The sequence below is a fragment of the Marmota flaviventris genome, chromosome X (genome assembly GCF_047511675.1).
Source record: "Marmota flaviventris isolate mMarFla1 chromosome X, mMarFla1.hap1, whole genome shotgun sequence".
NCBI classification, from domain to species: domain Eukaryota; kingdom Metazoa; phylum Chordata; class Mammalia; order Rodentia; family Sciuridae; genus Marmota; species Marmota flaviventris.
The window spans coordinates 88526973-88544789 of record NC_092518.1 but is presented as its reverse complement, the minus strand read 5'-3'; the positions used below and the strand labels follow the sequence as shown (position 1 = coordinate 88544789).

Genomic DNA, 17817 nt, shown 5'->3' with positions numbered 1-17817 from the left:
AAGGGTACAGTGGCAGCAGCTCCCTGCAGCCTCTCCTCCATGCCCACAGCAGAAATTTTCAGAAAGAAAAACAAACCCCAACTGGAATGTCTTCTCTGCCATGACTCTACCACTGTAACCTAGCTACAGAGGATCTGTTCATTTCTTTGCCTAAGAGACCCCCCTCAAGGAACTGTCTTCCAGGAGAGCCACTGAACCTAAGCTATAAGCCAGAAGATATCAGATGTTCTCAAATTTCTTCAAAAAGGGCAACATAGAGATGACTGGTGGAGGCTGCTGTGGGGCTGGATCCCTCTGTTAAAGCTGAGTTTGGAGAGATTCGTTTTCCTGGGTTTCCTAGGAGTAGCCAGCATCTCTCCACTGATAACTGAGCAATAGGAAAGCTGTAAGAATTGCAGCATGAAGAATTTTAGCTAGACATCAAGTAGGTCTTCCAGATGATCAGAGCTCTCCATGAGCAGTGGTACATAGTGATTAAGAACACAGACACTGAGCTGGGTATGGGAGCACCCACCTATATTACCAGCTCCTTGGGAGGCTGAGGCAGGAGGATTGCAGGTTTGAGGTCAGCCTGAGCAACTTAGGGACTGGGGATGTGACTCAATGATTGAGCATTTCCCTGGTATGCATGAGTCCCTGGGTCATTCCCCATTACTGAGAAAAAAAAAAAATATAGACTCTGAAGTCAGATAAACCAGAGATGGGCAATCAATTTTACCATATGCCAGGTCTGTGACTTTGGACACTGATTTAACTTCTCTAGTCTCCAATTTTCATTCCTAAAAAAAGATATAAGAATAGTGGTGACCTCAAAAGGGTATTGAGAATATTACATAAAATAATGTACATAAAATTAATAGCACAGTGTCTGTGTTAAGGTACAATAACAATTATAATCCTAACAACCTGGGGGGGTGGTGGTGACAGAGCAGTTCTTGAAATGTTTGATAAATATTTAACAAACAAAGGCTAAAATGTAGAGGTCTCTAGAACTAACACGTCTCAGATATCATATTTCTAGATTTCCTCCAATCGGCCTACTTTTAAAATGGAGCCTAGGAAGTGGAAGAAATATTGAAACTCTTTGAGACTCACCTAGTAGTTTTGGCATAAATGTGTTGTCTTCCCTAGACAGCTCTAGCTCCTCCAGATATATCCATCACTAGGGTGACCAACTATGCCAGTTTGCCCAGAATAGTTTTCTCAAGTTATGGGACTCTCAGTGCTAAAACTGGGCAAGTCTTGGAAAAATCGGGACAAAATAGTCAGCATATGCTAGAGTACAGTGTTAGAGTACAGCACTAAGCCTTGTACTGAAGCAGTTGTGTCAAGTGCTACAGGTGTTCAATTCCCCAGAGCTGAAGCTACTGTATGGGAGCTTTCAAAAGCCCCAATTTCTCCACTCTGAAAGATCATGCCCAAGCAAGTAGGGTTGCCACATAGAATAGATGACATCCAGTTATATTTGATGGACACAATATCTTTATGTTATTTATTTATTTTTATGTGGTGCTGAGGATGGAACCCAGTGCCTCACATGTGCTAGGCAAGTGCTCTACCACTGAGCCACAAACCTAGCCACTCCAGTTGTATTTGTATTGCACATAAACAATAAATAATTGTTTTAGGATAAGTATGCCCCAAATACTAGATGGAGCATATTATACTAAAGAAACTGTTCATTGTTTATCTGAAAGTCAAATTTAACTGGGTGCCTTGTATTTTGATTTGTTAAACTGGCAACCCTACAGACAAGGGCAGTCAGCAGGCCATGGCAAGTCAAGCTGGCTTCTGGGGACAGAGCCAGGAGAGATGCTGGGAAAACCTCAAACAAGAAATCATGTTCCCTATGGACATACCTTCCACTCTGCATTCAGCCCCCAATTCCTTCAACTTATGGGCCTTCCCTAGGCTCCTTATCATGCTTTGATCTAGGGAAGATCATTTGGGGCAATAAGTCCTGAGGCAAGCTGCAGAATGCACATTAGTTAAGGTTTTGGGCTTTGTGGTCAGCCATATTGGGTTTATTTCCTACCTCAGCCTGGGGAATAGCACAGTTCAGTGGAAATTGTTGTTAATAGTTAGAGCCTGATCTTTCTCCTCTCTTTTTCTTTCTTATGCTGTATCCAGCACTTTGTCAGATACTGAGAGGAATATAGAGAATGGGATGGTCCCTTGACACAGTCCTTGCTGGAGAGAGCTGACAGCCTTATTGGAAAGCATATTAGATATATTAACCAACAGAGATCAAGACAAAACTAACATTAACATTAACATTGTGCTTGGCCTTGCCCTAAGTGTACATATAAGCTGATGTTAGCAGAGGGGCTACCTGTCCTTTCAAATTCAAATTGGCTCAAGCCCCCATCCCACCCATCCCTTATAAAGGAAGTACAGTGTCTTCTTTAAGATTTCTGGCTAGGCGTGATGGTACATGCCTGTAATCCCAGTGGCTCTGGAGGCTGAGGCAGGAGGATCAAAAGTTCAAATCTAGTCTTAGGATCTTAGTGAGGCCCTAAGCACTCAGTGAGTCCTTATCTCTAAATTACACACACACACACACACACACACACACACACACATATTATATAAAGGCTGGGATGTGGGTCAGTGGTTAAGCACCCCTGGGTTCAATCCCTAGTACAAAAAAAAAAAAAAAAAAAAGATTTCTGAAAATTCTGAAGGGCACACCATCCCATATGGTTCTGAATCTGGGCTCCTAATGAACTTCTGGTTTTACCATTCATCTTTCATGGCCACTCTCTTCTTCCTATTTTTTTGTGACACTACATCAGGAGAGAGTGAACACTGTCCTTCTTTCCTGATTTCTAATTTAAAAAAAAAAAATGAAAACAACTACTCATAGGAAGGATTTATGCAAGTGAAAGGATTTTATCCAGGTTTGGGTAGATGAAGAGGACATATATTATAGTAACAGAAATAAGGAAAAACTGATGACTAGATGTTTCAGTATTTTAAAGTCCTTGGCGGCCAGGCATGATAGTGCATCCCTGTAATCCCTGCTACTTGGGAAGCTAAAACAGGAGGATCAAGAGTTTTGAGGCCACACATGGCAACATAGTGAGGCCCTGTCTCCAAAATAAAAAAATTGAGGTTTTGGGCTACATTGTCACTTGGAATTTCTCTGCAAACTCCAAATTCTTTCTGTGGACCCACACTTGATCCTTCTCCCATTTCCTCCCCTTTCTTCTCTGGCTCATCCTAAATTCATGTTCATGCTCTTTTCTTATGAAAAAAGATTAGTTCCATATGTGCTATATTTAACTCCTTTCCATCAAAGATTCTCTTTCTTTCCCTGGATTAGCTTATCAGGGTTATTTTCCTTTAAAAAGACTATTCCATCATAATAGAAACCTTGATGTCAACTGATGAAATAATCATTTTGTCACTGTATTCCTCTCATACAAACATGATCACTGTTTATCCTACAATACATGAGGTCAGGTTATTATACCCATTTCATACATTACCAAACTGAGTCTTCTGAAGTACACTGCTAGAACCAAGAGAGCTTGGATTCAAGCCTAGTCTTCTAAATCTGAATCTAGTGTGCTTCCCACTACACAAGGGTATTACTGCAGAAAGAATATATCAGAAAATGCTACTATGTACTACAGATAATTAAAGAACAAATATTCTAGGTATGGGGGTCAGAGAAATTGCTACCAGGTAGAGGACTCTCTGACCCTGTGAAAAGGCAGGCTGAAGATTCTCCCTTAGGGTTGCTCCAAAGTGAACAAAGCAGAGCTCAGTGTGTGCAGCAAGATCACAGACCTCCAGAAGCTCTAGACCACTGAATTCCTGAGTTGTTTAGTCTAGGAACAACTTTAAAGATGGCTTGGCTATCACACTTTTGTTTTATTTTTAAATGATTTTTACTTCTAGGTCTTCTATCAATTCAAAGAAATGAGTACTATTCCTATGTCCAATTTACAGATGAGCAAACTGAGTATCAGAGAACTCAAGTGACTTACCCAAGGTCACATAGCTAATAAGCAGCAGAAGCCAGAATGTGCTACCAATGCCTGTCAGCCAAAGTCCACCAGGAATACACCTTGGGCTGATCAAATTGAGTTCCTCCTTGCAGCAAAGAGAAACAACCACACTGTTCCCCACTCTGCATGTTCCCTCACAGCAACAAACAATAAGCATGATTGGGTCAAGCAAAGGTGTGCTTCTTGTGGTCTTTGGCTGGAGGGCATTGATAGAAATGGAGGTTCATGGAATCTTCACCCTGAAGAAGTCCTCACTAGCTTGGACCCAGATCTTCCACTTAGTAACAATGATCATATCTGAAACTCCTTCTATCTACCTCTTTAAGATGCCAGGCTGTCCATATCTGGGAGGTAAGTTCACACTGAATTCATATGTTAGACTTCACTGAAACTCTTTAGCTTTGGACTTTTTTCCTAGAAATGAGGTCCCTTGGGGAATTTCTGTTTATCTGATTCATATGGATCCTTGGCAAAACACTTTTTTTAGGTTTATAATAAACTTTTCTATCTTCTGTTTGCTTGTATAATGTCTTTGATGATGTTGGTTTATAAAAGGAAAAGTCTATAGGGAAAGGATAGGCATAGATTCAATAAGCTTGTCCTTGAGCTGTCCCTGGTGACTGAGGAGTTCAAATGGTCTCCTCAGATCATGTCCTTTGGAGGAACTTTGCCTCATGTAATCATTTCAAAACCTTACAGATGGGCTGGGGATATAGCTTAGTTGGTAAAGTGCTTGCCTCAAATGCACAAGGCTCTGGATTCAATCCCTACCACCACAAAAAACAAACAAACAAAAACCTTACAGAGGCTTCTCAATATTGTCTTTGTGTCCCTGAGAACTGTTTTCTTTAGTTTCATCTACCCAGAATCAGAGGGTTTTATCTGGCCCTGATCAGCAATGATTGGCCTTTGGTCAAGCTCTAGAAATATAAAGTTCACCACCACCATCTTTACAGATTTTTGAGTTCTCCTGGGGTGTTCTCTGTCTAAAAATACACTTCTTCCAGGCTAAACAGCTGCTTCCCTCATGTTTTCTCACCACAATGCTAACTTGTACGTTTATCCCTCTGACTGGCACAATTTCACCAGGGACAATTTAAAATTGCAGTAGGCACTTTGGGGAGATTTGGACATGAACCAAAGAGGTACTTTAGAACAAAAAGCAAAAGAAACCCCCACTAGGAGATGGTCTTTTTGGTCTACAAGAGATCATTATGTTTAATGTAGGAGATATCGCTTCCTACGTTTCCATACTTTAAAAATTAATAAATGCTGGCTGCCTTTTTAATTATATAGTCTGATAAAACTGTCAAGGACCCATGTTAGGTCAAACTCAGCTATATGCCACTCTTTCATGTCAATCTCTCTCAAAGTCTGTATTTCTACATGGTAGCCATCTTCTCATAGAGGAAACATGACTCGTTTTTTTTTTCTTTTTTAAGAGAGAGAGAGATAATTTTTTAATATTTATTTTTTAGTTTTCTGGGGACACAACATCTTTATTTTATTTTTATGTGGTGCTAAGGATCAAACCCAGCGCCCCGCGCCTGCCAGGCGAGCACGCTACCACTTGAGCCACATCCCTAGCCCCATGACTCATTTTTTATAGTGATAATTGCATGTTTGACTGTAGCTAACTTATTCTTCTGTTTTGTGCACATTTTTTTCTGTTCCTTTTCCTCTCTTTTTTCCCTGTCTTGTGAAACTTTAAAGATTGGCTGATCAAAAACTCAGTTGTCTTGTATACACTCTAGAAATATTTCATCCAGATAAAAATCAAACATATCTAAAAATGTTTAAGTTATTAAAATGTTTTTACGTTATTAAACTGTTTTACTTTTTAAAATTTGTTGTTTTTAGACATACATTACAATAGGGAAACTGTTTTACTTTTGTGTGCATGTAAAAGTACATTCACATAATCACCTTGTTATATGGATATAAGAAAATAAGGACTGGGGTTGTGGCTCAAGTGGTAGAGCGCTCACCTATCATGCATGAGGTTCTGGGTTCAATCCTCAGCACCACATTAAAAAAATATTGTGTCCATCTAAAACTAAGAAATAAATATTTTAAAAAAGAAAATAAGAAGAGGGTTTAATTTCAAGGCACAAGCAGAATTTGGGTGTGATTCAGAGTATTAGAACACTTCTTTGTTTTGTTAAATTTCTCATACTTCAAACTTCTTTAATTTGCTCCATTGGTTTTATAATTAAATTACCACTCTTTCCATAACTTGTTTAAAATTAAATTATATACATGATATTGTGTTCAATTAATGGAATCATAACAGGGGATATCATTGAAAGGGTTTAATTTTATAAAATTCTTACAATGCCATAAATCACAAGAATTAAGTGTGTTAATTAACTTGTAATTTTTTAAAATTTTTAGTTGTAGATGGACACAATACCTTTATTTATTTATTTATTTTTATGTGGTGCCAAGGATCATACCCAGTGCCTCACATGTGCTAGGCAAGTGCTCTACCACTGAGCCACAACTTCAACCCAAATTATAATTTTTCCTTTTAATTTATTCTTTAATTATTGATATAACTTGCATTGTTTCAATTTGCACATAATGCTGTTGTAAACATTGTTTCACATGGTGACCCAATTGTAATTTCTTGATTCTCAGTTAAAATTAAGACCTTAGACCTAAGTAATTATAATCTTGGAATATCTAGAAAGTTCAGAAAAAATAAAACAGATACACTTAGATTTATACATATTTTTTAATGGCAATCAACTAAGAAAATGTGTAAAAGCTTTTGGATAATATTTATATATATTTTGTCTTCTAAAACTATTAAAATGAGAGTAAATAATTATTTGTGGAGAAAACATAGTTAAACAATCCTTTATCTAATACACTCTAGTTTTCTCTTATGTTTGAAGAAAGAAAAATTGATTACTTTGATTAAAAATAAGAATTAAGAATGAATAAAAATGGTCAGTACAATAAGAAAAAATATATATACAAGATAATAGACATTATTTGCAGCTTCCTTATAAAGAAAGTTGTTATAGTTTATTCTTATGATTAATATGAGAGTTTTATTCATTTAACATACTAACATTAATTATATTTAAAGTTGTAGTTAAAAGCTTATGATTATAATCTGTTCTACATTTATATATCTGCGTATTGCATATAAAGGTATATCAGTAATATTTTCCTATACATGGATAATGTGTCAAAAGAGTAAGGTTTGAATTTGATTCTTTTCTCTTTAGAGTAACCAGGTTATTTTTTGCCCAGATTAGTAGAGATTTCTTTTTGGCACCAAATTATTCTACTAACTCCCAGAGCTTTTAGACATATTCTGAAATCACTTTTTAAAGGGGTCTTTACTTTTAAACAAACAGCTAATTTCCTAATAGACATTATTTATTGCTGAGTGACTTTACAATGTTTACTATAAATTCTCTTGCTTGAGATACAGATATGACTTCTACCTTGTCCCTTCTAACAGTTAGTCTTAATTTTGCTTTATCTAAATGTAGAATAGTAACATTAATAAGATACCATTTATGCTTCAACTATCTTTGGGGTCTTCTAAATTGGCCATTAAGTTACCCAAAGATTTGTGCTTGCATCTCATTGCCAAAAGAAATGGCAATGAGAATAACGGCTTCTTAGAATAAATAGGAGAAATTAAATTTCTCCAACTTTTAGTTAAGTCAACTGCTATGAAAACTGTCTATCAATCTCAGTATTAAAATAACTGGACAAATTAAAATTAGAATCATTATCCAGATACAAACACAATATGCAAATATAATATCTTCCATTGATTGAATACTTTTCAAGTTAAAAGAAATATAATCATATTTAGCACAAAGTCTGATAAAACATCTGTCTATCCAAATTTTTTTCAGGATTCACAAACTCTTTTTCCCTTTTTGTTCATGAAGTTCCTGTGTAGGTGTTAAGGGTACTAAACGGTCAGAAGTATATTGCTTATTTCTGTCTTTCATTAGATTTAGTAGCTAAAGCATAGCTCTTTTGTCTAAGAGCTATAATAACAATAGCACAACACATAAAAACTTCAATTATCTTATTTCTATATCACCACTAGACTTGATGGTTCCTCATGCTGGGCAAATTCTTCTTCTTCTTTTTTTTTTTTTTTAATTTGTATTGGGAATTGAATCCAGGGGTGCTTAAAAACTGAGCCACATTCCTGGCCCTTTTTTATATTTTATTTAGAGACAGGGTCTGGCTAAGTTGCTCAGGGCCTCATTAAATGGCTGAGGCTGGCTTTGAACTCATGATGCTCTTGCCTCAGCCTCCTGAGCCTCTGGGATTATAGACATGTGTCACCACACCCAGCCAATGAAAACTCTTCTATTAACAACAACAACAAAAATCTCTTAATACTTTTCAGCTAGTTGCCTAACCTATGAAAAATTACTGCTTCCCCTTTCACACCATCTCTGGGATCCTCTAAATCCAATCATGCCTCTTAATTTACTTGAAGAAGAAAAAATCCACAATTGCTTACTTCTATTAGGGAATTCATATCCTGCATAGACCTTCAGAGACATTTCAGCCCACTTTGCAGGAATTGTTTACCTCTACTAAAAATTTTGGTTAACTGGGGCTGGGTTGTGGCTCAGTGGTAGAGCACTTGCCTAGCATGTGTGAGGCACTGGGTTTGATCCTCAGTATCTTATAAAAATAAATGAAATAAAGGCATCGTGTCCATCTGCAACTATTTTTTTTTAAATTTTGGTTAACTTAGAGGGACACAAAAATGGATTCACTCCCCTTGTAATAAATGATACTTTTCCTCTCAATATAATCTGTGTCCTGTTGATTACCAAAAATATGTGGACATCAGCTATCAATGCCACATCCTAGCCTGTGTGTTTAGAATAATTTTAGAGACTTTTATTTTTTAAAAAAATTAAATTCTTTTTTTTTTGGTACCAGGGATTGAACTCAGGGCACTTGATCACTGAGCCACATCCCCAGCCCTATTTTGTATTTTATTTAGAGACAGGGTCTCACTGAGTTGCTTAGCACCTCGCCATTGCTGAGGCTGGCTTTGAACTCATGATACTCCTGCCTCTGCCTCCTGAGCCACTGGGATTACAGGTGTGCACCACTGCACCCAGCTAAAATTTGTTCTTTTTAGATATACATGTCAGCAGAGTTTATTTTGACATATTATACATACATGAAGTATATCTTATTTTAATTAGAATCCCATTCTTGTGATTATACATGATGTGGAGATTCACTGTGGTATATTCATATATGAACATAGGAAATCCAGAATAAGCCAGAACAAAGCCTTACTTTCTGACTTTTAGATATTTAAAACTACCATTCCTCCAAAAAGATCATGCTTCTTTAATTTTTTAAATTATCCTCAAATCGTAGGAAAGATGATGGAATGAGAGGGTCATCATTACTCTAAGTACATGTATGAAGACACAAATGATGTGACTCTATGTTGTGCACAACCAGAGATATGAAAAATTGTGCTCTATATGTGTAATATGAATTGAAATGCATTCTGCTGTCATATATAACAAATTAGTATAAGTTTAAAAAAAATTATCCCAAATCACCCAACGACCTCCTGAATGAGACACACACAGACTACTTTGGACAATTCTCAAAAGGGATGACTGATTGCCTCTTCATGTATACTCCACAAACTGGGATTCCCACATTAGGAAAAATATAACTGGCAAAAATTATGTCAAACTTGCTTCTGACTTCTAGTACCAGTCATAACCTCTATTGTGAAAGCCCCACAAAATATTCTAAATTCAAAAGCTAGCTTAACAATCACATTACCCTTGATTTCCTCTTAACTAATCAAGGGGATTATATGCCATCACTACTTCCTGCTATGCCTATATCCTATAAGATAAAAAAAAATACAAGTGAAAAATTTAAAAAGTCATTTGTTTCCTGGACTAATAATCATTTCATTTCTGATAGTTGTTGAGCTTTATAGTTGGCTAACGTGTTCTGTCCAGTTTCAAATAACCATTGTCATATTAGAGGATTCAGATAGTCCTGCAATAAAATGGGCAGAACAGACCAATCCTAGCCTTACTACAGACTACATTCTCTGAATAAAATCTTGGAAAAGGTGAAGATCTGGCTATCGCTGACTCACAGTCTGACTTTGCCTGCCCTCAGCTATAAGGGAGGTCCTAAGAAAAACACAAGCAGCCCCTAAGAAGTAGGGCCTAGTCTGGTCCTACCAGTTGTGCCGTGCTGTTCTCCTGCTAAATAATTTCACAGAATATCAACATTAGACAAGGCCACTCTATGACCATGGAGGATTAAGACAAATGAACACCATTGTGTAATCAGATGTGAACACAGACAAAACAAATAGTGACTAAGTTATAGACATGACCAAACTCCCCCTATTCTGGTTAATATGAATGACTGTTACTTCTTTAATTACATCTTTATCTCTGCTTTAATATCCCCTTCCTATAGATGAGGTTTATTGAACCACCCAATTATAGAACTACCCTACTTCCTAACAGCATCCTATCCAGAAAAAAGCCTTACTTCCTTTGGCCCTCCCCCAAATTATTTAAGACAAATCTAAATCCTAAAATAAGTCATTCCCAGCACCCTCTTATTGAGGTACCACATGATTTCCCATGGTGTGTGTTCTCCCTCACTGCAATAAGTAATACGTATATTACCTGTCTTTTATCCCACAAGGAAAACATTATTGTCATCCCCATTTTACAGATAATGAAAGTGAGACTCAGAATTTAAATAACATTCCCCAAACTACCCAGATAGTAAGCTGAGAAACACACAAGAACAGAGGCTTGCTCTTTGCATTATGCTACACTGCTCGGAAAAAAAGAATGCATAATGGGAGATTCTATTAAGCTCTTGGCAATTCCTCTAAAGAAAATTCAATTTTTTCAACATATTGGCATATCTTCTCTGTGATAATATTTGGCAACTTTAAATGCTCTCACTAACTTTGCACCACAATAGCTTCTCATTAAATTTTGTGTGTGTGTGTGTGTGTTTGTATGTGTGTGTATGCAATGAGTGGGTGGGTTGTGATACATCTTGATGTGTGATATGATTCGTTTTGTGGTTGCACCTGGTTAAAAGAATTACTGCCACCATATGTGCACAGACCAAAATTAGGCAAACCTCTTTCTTTGTGCCCCTTCCAAGCTGGCCCTAATAGAGTTGAGGAGCTCAGCAGGCCATAGTGTGGTTGCTGCTAGCTCAGCATAGGAGATTCCAAGGAGCAGGAAAGGAGAGGCCAGAGCTCCCACTGCAGAACTTCTATTTAGTGCTGACAGAAGGGAATTGGCAGTCAGTCTCCCCACAAGGATGGAGTGAATTCTTACTACTATCAGCCTCCTGCCCACCTTGTGGTGTAAATAAAGAGTGAAGGAGGGTTAAGAAGGGGTATAAGATATGGTGTCTGCTCTGGGAAGGTTACTTTACTTTAGTCCCCCACCCCATAATGGGTAAAGTCTGTTCTCCTCTCCTTTCTATTTGGGACCAAGTAATGCGATGCTAAGGGAAACCCTCTAAAGGGGAGGGGAACAGATGTGCTGGCTGATGCAGGCATGAAGCCCAGCCATGAAGGCCCTTAGATGAAGAAATGTGAGCACTCATTGATCTAGGAATGTCTGCTCTGAGACATGTACCAAGCAAAAAAGTTTCCATGTATAGATTATAGGGAATATGGCGGGGGGGGGGGGGGATTGTAGCCATTTTTATGCAACAGTGGCTTAGGTATAGCAATCTGAAATGTGCATTAGAACAGGGGAATTTGCCTAGAAGCTGCATTGGTTTAAGGGTACTTTATTTAGATTATACTTTCATTTGAGGTGGCTTAGTAAGCAGGTGATAGTTAATATTAGTAAGAGTAGAGCTAAAGCTGTTCCCAGATATCCCTGCTTTTAGGTGTCGTGAGAGGAGCTCCTTCTCTGGACAAGCCAGACAAGAGAGATGAGATCAAGGAGGAGATTCTGGAGTCTTGAAAAGAGGCCAGCAATGGACAAACTATTCTCAGATACAGTGGGTCCTTCTTAAATGGATGGAACTGGAGAATATCATGCTAAATCAAATAAGCCAATCCCCAAAAGCCAAAGGCCAAATGTTCTTTCTGATTTGTGGATGCTAACCCAAAACAAGGGAGGTTGGGGAGGGGAATAACAGCAATCCACTGGATTAGACAAAGGGAAACAAAGGGAAGGGAGGGGGAAGGGAATAGGAAAGACAGTAGAATTAATTGGTTATACCTTTCCTAGCCTTGTATTTGTATACACCACCAAGGTAATTTCACATCATGTACAACCACAAGAGTGGGAACCTAAACAGAATAAGTTATACTTTATTTATGTATATTCTACCAAAATACATTCTACTGTCATATATAATTAAAAATTAAAAAAAAAAAAGAATCAGCTGAGATAATGGCTGTTATGATCTGCCCAAGACAATATTTAGGACCTTTTCCACAAGAGTTCTGTGGTGGTAGGGGAAGGGGTGTATGCTAGATAGATCCTACATATTGGTTATAGGGATTACAAATCCTCTGTACAGGACCCTAGACTAACACAGTGTCTTGGCATGGCTGCCTTTATGAAATAATCAAAGAACATAATAGATATAGGAGAGTATTAGGATCATTTGAATTATCTACGGTTGAGATTTGATCCTCCAAACTTGGATCTAGGAGGATAGAGTAGAGGGCAGACTTGGCCCATCTGGACTTCCATTCTGCTGTTTATCCACAGCCACACAGCTACCAGCCCAGTTTGTGCTCCTCCTCCTAGAAAGCCCCAAACCCAACAATAATACAATGCCTCTTTTTCCTTCCCACAACCCAGCTGATACAGTCTGCATTTTTTAAAAAGAACCTCCCTTCATCTTCCCTTGAACAGGAGATAATGGATAGAAAAAAAGTATCAACTAAATCCAGTAAAAACAGTTCTAAAACACGGACAAATTCTATTAGAGTCCCTCACTGGAAGGAGATGGGGAGATTCGCAAAGCAAGTTTCAGAGAATACCAGTTCTATAGGATGGTGAAAGTTGTAATACAAAAAAAAAAAAAAAAAAAAAAAAAAAGAGCATTTTGCAGACAAATACCTTTAGGAAAGGCTGGTACTATAGTTTGAATATGGTTTGTCCCATCCAAAAACCATGTTGAAATTTGATTCCTGATTTGTAAGTGTTAAAAGGTGGTGGGATCTTAAAGAAGTAATTAGGTAGTTAAGAGGGATTAATGTCTTTCTTGCAGGAGTGAGCTCGCACTCTCTGGAAACTGGATTAGTTATCATATTTTAGCAAACATTTTCTGTAATTTAATATTTATTTTAGTTTTCTTTATTTTCTTGGCATGATCACATATTTAATATTCAATAAAAGAAAATATTTAATGTTTAAAAAAAATAAGAACAGGTTTGTCTCTTCTGCACATGCCTGCTTGCCCTTCCTCTTTCCATAATTAGTCGAAGAAGCACAAAATCCTCACTACTGCCATGCTCTTAGACTTCTTAAACTCCAGAACCCTGGGCCAATAAATCTCTCTTCTTTAAAAATTACCTAGTCTCAGGATTTTGTTATATCAATAAAAACAAAGCTAGCTGGGTTAACCAAAGTTTATAAAAAAAAAATCTCTAAGACTTCTCAGAACCTCTACTATGTGACTTATGGTCTCTAAAAGATAAACAGAATAGAATTTGCAGCTTGGTGCCATTTATAAGCACTTATTATATGCTGCACTGATCCATATGTATTAATCTTCATTTATTCCTCAAGCATCTATTTATAAGATAGATGCTATACTATTATCTTAATTCTATAGGTGAAGCAATTGAGGCACAGAGAAGTTATATAACCCAGCCAAGGTCACAAGCTAGTATTCAGAATAGCTGATAATTTGGGGGACTGCAATACAGAGTATTGGATCAGTGTGGCAGAGACTGCACAGATGCTCATGAAACCCATTTCCTCTTCTTACAGGTCCACAACTAAATTACACACTTTCCAGACTCCCTTGCAATGAGGTGGTCAGTCCTTAACTTGAGAATGTGGGCAGAGACGCTTTAGTCCTTACCAGCCTGAAGAAGTTCAGAGTGGGTTTTTCCCCTCCATATTCTCTTTCCTCAACTGTTTGCCGAATGCAGAGTAGCCAATAAAGTTCCCCAAAAACATAAAAGATGGCCAAGCCACTGTATGAACTGATTTTGGGTCCCTGAATGACTTTGAAAATTAGAACCCACTAGCTTACCTCACCCCTACCCTCTCCAAGCAGCACTGCACTCTCATATGGATAAGAAAGCATTGCTGATTACATTAAACCAGTGAGATTTGGGAGCTGTTTGTTATAATACTTACCCTATGCCAACATATCCAATGCAAATCGGAACATTCTTTCTTCCTGTAGCTTCTGCTAGACCAAAGATTCTGAGGTATTTGTTTACACTGAGGAATGAAAAATGTAGTGTAGTGAACACTAGCTGTGAAGTCATTCAGAACCAGATTCAATTCTCAGCTCTCTCACCAGCTACGCAATTTTGGGCAAACTGCTTAACTATTCTGAGCTTCTGATGCTTAATTTTAAAGTGGAGATGTTAATGCCAAACTTAAGAATAGTCATGATGATTAAATGAGATCACACAGAGAAAATGTCTGACACATAGTAGGTGCTTATTTAAAAGTAGCCATTGTCATTACAGGGAAGCCCTGGCACTCTACACATAATAAAGACTAAATAAACAGAAGTCCCTTTTCTGTCATTCCTTCCCACATCCTAATAGCATAAGCCTTGGCTTGGCTTGGCAGTACCCTGTCTGGATTACTACCCTCCCAGATCCCTCCTGGCTAGTGCTTTTTGGCAGTACCTCCCCTTGCCCTATCCTTAGCAATGGGTCCATGCTCCATTCTCATCCTATTCCAGACAAATGCCAAAGCCCCAAGTGAAACTATTCTCTACTGACCTCAACTCTTTAAAAGGTGAGATGAATTATGTTCCTCTTCTAGACTCATGCCTTCAGCTCCATCTACTCTGGGGTCCTCAGAGCTGACTCCTATGCCTGGAATGGGCCAAGACTATGTCACCTCCTCTACTCCTAGTGTCCAATTTAATGCCAGCTTCAGTGCACAGGGACCAAATGTGGATTCTTCAAGTGTTAGCCAACATACTGCCACTGAATGTTGCAAAAAGGCATGCTTAAGTGCTGCAAAGAACAGAAGTTGCCAACTGCAGAAAGCTAGTGCATGTTGGGGGATGCCCAACTGCAAAACAAAAAATTCTATGGCAAGGGGATCCTTATTCTATGGCAATGTATTATGACCCTGAACAGTGATCCAGAAAACTACATTCACACCCACCCACCTCTGGGAGGTGGAGCAGGCAGAACAAATGTTTCTTCTGACCTATTTCCAGCCCTCCTCAATCACCTTCACCACCACACAAAAAGAAAAAAAAATCATATATATGATATATACATATGTGTGTGTGCATATATAAAAGTTCAGCTATTTTTAATTCTGTTTCTCCAATGTTGGCCTGAATTTCTCAACTGTTTCTTCTGCTCCCTCTATGCTCGAGTTTTCATTGTTTTGAGGCTCTTGTTCCCTTAGGCCTCGGGCTGATGAGGATCCTGAGGTAACCTCTTCCATGGGCTATGTTGGTGGGTGTCAGTGAGGAGCATGTTCTTGCTGAGGGTATGGAGGGCCTTCCCTCAGCCCCTGCACACCATGAACACCTCCCCAGCTCTCTCTGGCATTTCCTGATGTTCTTAACTATGAGGCCTATGGGCACATGACCCCTACCCCAATACTATTCTCTCTTTGGTGAGGCCTTAAGCCCTGAAAGAATCAAAATATTAGAGCCAGCACAGGAAACACATCCTAGAGGTCTCCAAGGCTTCAGGGCTAATCACACTGAGCTGAGGCTGATCCAATGATCCATGAGCAGAAAACTAAAAGATGCCATGTCCCTTATCAGAGCAGGCATCTAATAGGAGCCCTTTGCAGCTTGGAAGTTCAGAACAAATGCTCCTGAACCTATTCCCTAGAAGGTAGACTAAATCTATTTATAGCTAATAAGTTACTGAGTGTTTGGTAAATACCCAACCCTGCTCTAACCACTTTATATATAATTATGCACTGAATGTGTGAAACACCCCTATAAGAAAGGTACTATTATCATCCCCATTGTATAGGCAAGGTAACTGAGGCACAGAGAGGTTACATAGCTGGAAAAAAATTTTTGAACCAGGCTTGGGATATAATTCAGTTGGTAGACCACTTGCCTTAAATGCACAAGGACCTGGGTTCAACCACCAAAAAAAAAGGCAAAAAAATTTTGAACCTAGACAATCTTCCTTCCAGAAACCATACTCCTAACCATGAACCAACTGGCTAGCATGAGTATGCATAGACAAACCCCCATGGTGCCCTCCACCTACCAAGTGAGCCGTTAGTCACTCAGGACCTGGTTTCCAATGCCTGGATGCTTCATCCACCTCAGAGAAAATCCTAGTGTTTTTCTCTTGTAAGACCTTGGAACAGTGTAGCCTTAGGGCACAGAGCAGGGAGACCCTCCCAGGAATATGAAGCAGGCTTAAAATGGAAAGGCTGGGGGGGTAGAAAAATCAAATATCCGAAGAGTGAAGCAGCTAGTATGGTAATGAGAAAGCAGGAGAGAATCCCCTCCTTTTCCCAGGCAATACAACTGCTACCCTAGCCTCCCCCACAAACACACTTATGTACACACTCACATGCACATACTTCAGTGTTTATTTCAGCAGAAGGGCAGAGCCAGCCTGCCAGAGAAGACATTGCTTGTTAGTGAAGGAGCTTGGCAGATGTGCCGTCTAGCTCTGCTTTTGAAAGAAGGAAGAGCACTGGGGGCTGGGTGACCTGCAGAACTCCCGGGGCTCAGTGAGCACCTCCAGGAAGCATGGTCACTGGGATGACACTTGGTTGCTCTGTAAGACTGGATCATTCAAGAAGCAGTGAGCATAGCTTTCTGGGGAGCCTACTGGGCTTTCATTCTGGAACCTTCCTGAGGCTAGTTCAGTAGAGACACCCAGAAGAAGCCTCATTCCCTCTCAACTCTCCTTATCCTCCTTCTTCTCAACCAGTGGGCTACCTGAGGATAGAGCTGAGTCTCCATCAGTTTCTAGGCTTTGACTCCTCTGCATAAATATGTTTTCTTGATGACCCTTTAGTACCCAAAGAATAAGCTGGCTAAACAGTGAAGCAAAAGCTTTCCTTACTGCTTCTCTACCAATGGCTCACCATCCTGAGTGGTTAAAACCTGTCTACATCACATCATTAGACATCCATCTTGGCAACTGGCACCTATTCTTCTTTCTCTTCTCTCACATTTACAGATATCTATGAGACTCAGTTTAATCATTTGTAAAATGAAGATGATATTGCCTTGCATATCTCCTAGAAATTTTTGCTTTATTTTGCTTTTTGTAATGCTGAAGATCTATCCCAGGGCCTCATGCATGCTAAGCAAGTACTCTACCACTGAGTTACATCCCCAGCCCCTCCTAGAAGTATATGAGAATCTGATAAAATAAAGTTCTGAATGCCCTGGTCAAGTACAAAAAAATGTTGTATGTGCTAGGGGACTTGTTGCTATCACCCACCAGTCTGTGAACTTCTTATGCCTGATGGTTGCTTTCTTAGTGTCCAGCAAAGTGCTCTGCACACAGTAGATACTTAATAAAATGATGCTTTATGAATTCAAAATATGACTGGGAGCACAGCTTTTTAGGATTGCAAATAATCGTCACATAAGG

The 17817-nt window shown here is 38.8% G+C and overlaps 1 protein-coding gene across 5 annotated transcripts in view; it reads right to left on the bottom strand.

Moving 5' to 3' along the window:
• Positions 1–17817, bottom strand: part of Plp1 (proteolipid protein 1) — an 80650-nt gene that overhangs the window by 22222 nt on the left and 40611 nt on the right. Inside the window, exon 1 of one of the 5 annotated variants that reach the window (XM_071606672.1) lies at positions 14390–14473. The exons of the other annotated variants lie outside the window; for them this stretch is intronic. The gene's annotated coding sequence lies outside the window, so the exon portion shown is untranslated. Of the gene's footprint in view, positions 1–14389; positions 14474–17817 lie in introns of those variants that run through there. 5 annotated transcript variants of the gene reach the window in all.